Source organism: Henckelia pumila, chromosome 4 (genome assembly GCF_033568475.1).
Source record: "Henckelia pumila isolate YLH828 chromosome 4, ASM3356847v2, whole genome shotgun sequence".
NCBI classification, from domain to species: Eukaryota; Viridiplantae; Streptophyta; class Magnoliopsida; order Lamiales; family Gesneriaceae; genus Henckelia; species Henckelia pumila.
Genome location: NC_133123.1, coordinates 55935360 through 55937647, shown reverse-complemented (window position 1 = coordinate 55937647; position 2288 = coordinate 55935360).

Below are 2288 nucleotides of genomic sequence, written 5' to 3'. Positions count from 1 at the left end.
ATTTACTATTGCATCATGACTTCTCTAAACAAAATTCCATGTTTTCTAAAGAAGATTATAATGACTGGAAAATACGTATGCATGCACATCTTTCTGCTCAAAGCGATGATATGTGGTACGTCATCACCGATGGACCAATGAAGATTCTCAAAGTTAATACTACCATAGCCATCTCAGGAGGCGAACCATAGATGGTTGAGAAACCTAGAGCAGAATGGAGCGCTGAGGACAAGAAAAAAGCAAATCTTGACAACGTAACTAAATACATTCTGTACAAAACACTGGACAAGAACATGTTTAGCAAAATCAAGACGTGCTCAACTGCCAAAGAAATTTGGGAGAAATTTATTCAACTGTGCGAAGAAAATGATCAAACCAAAGAAAAAAAACTCATTGTAGCCATTCAGAAGTTTGACAATGCCAAAATGAAACCAGGAGAAACCATGACTGAGTTTGACGACAGATTTAACAATATTGTTTGTGAACTTATCTCTCTTGGTAAAATATATACTAATCGTGAAATTGCTTTGAAGGTTATGCGAGCACTGCCTAGAGAATGGGACGTCAAGACCATAGCCATGAGAGAATCAAAAGATCTAAACAAACTAGAGCTTCACGACTTATTTGCAGATCTCAAAGTCTAAGAGTTTGAACTCGGAATCAAAACAGAGGAAGAACCATCTGTTCCAAATCCCATCAAGGCGTTGACCTCAACTTTCTCACCTCAACCGACTGAGGAAGCATCATCAAAGAAGTCAGCTGAGCAGATGTGTAGCGAAGCAATGTCACACTTCATAAAAAAATTTGGTAATTTTATGCATAAGAATAGAACAAAGTTTAACAAACCTTATTACAAACAGGACCATATAGAATATGGTCCTGCGTGCTTTAACTGTGGCAAGAAAGGCTGTAAGGCCCGAGATTATTTAATTTAATCCAAGATTATTTAATTTTAATTCGAGTATATTTAATTTGAGAATATTTAGAGTTTAAATTGAAATTTTAATATTTTTAAATTATTTAGGATTGAAATTGAATTAAAATAAGGGTCGAGGACTGAATTATAATTTATGAAGTTTCTAGGGACTAAATTGCAATATTATTTGAACTTATCAGATTATTATTGATTATTCATCATGTTACGTGTATTACAAATATTGAATTCAGAAAAGTGAACAGAGGAAGCCGAGATCTTCGTTTTTCTTTTGAAATTGGATTTTCAAAACCCCGTAACTTTTGATCCGATTGTCCGATTTTGATTCCGAAAATAGTTCTAGAATTCTTGAGACAAGGACTTCATTTTGGTGTAAGTTTCTATTTCTTTCGACATGTTTTGAAGATTGAAATATTGCAGAGATCAGATTTTTATGCCTTGAGCATGTTCTTGAACGTTTATACTTTGTATATTCAAAATCGAATCGATGAACGGCTATCGTTTGTGTTTGTTATGATTTCCAGCAGGTGTTTCGACTTGTATAGCTTATGATTATGCTGGTTTTCGATGGTTTATGACTGAGACGAATTGATTAGAAGTGCATATGAAGTTAGAATGGTTTCGATATTATGTCGGTTACCAATTTTCAATTGCTACGCCGTCAATTCATGTTTTGAGACCGTTTTGATAGCCTAGGATTGAGCTGAGATGTTCTTTGAGATATTTTTGATGTTGTAGCATTTATATTCTTCAATTTCAGACTAGTTTTGAAGGCTAACAACTCAAGAACTTTGATTTCGAACTGAAGAAGAAGAAGTCGAGGTTTGAAGTGATTTTAATTGAAGATCTAATGATGATTTTGAATCGATTCTGAAATGATAGAATTGAACAAAGTTTGATATGAATGTTTTGATGTTATTTTTAGATTTTAAGTACTTAAAAAACCCAGAAAATACGAAGGTATAAGACGACATCTCAAGTTAGTGATTTGAAACTCGAGAATGAAGTTTCTTGAGTTGTCCCGCCAAAATCACATACTTGATTATCGCTTTGATTTTATTTGATGTTGTCAATCCATATCAAGTAGTGGATCTTTGAATTCGATATGATTATGATATGATATGTATGGAATTGATTCTATTGCCAAGGTCTGAGGCGAACTTATTTTCTAGTCAAGAATGACTACGATAGATGGATATCCATGTCAAGATCGTTTACGAATCTTGTTGGCAATGACGTTATATGAATTAATTCTTGTTTGATATATGAGTTATTTACTCTAATGTTGAGTCGAGTATGATTAGAGTTGATATGATTTATTTAACGTTTTATATGTCGATTATACTGGAAATGA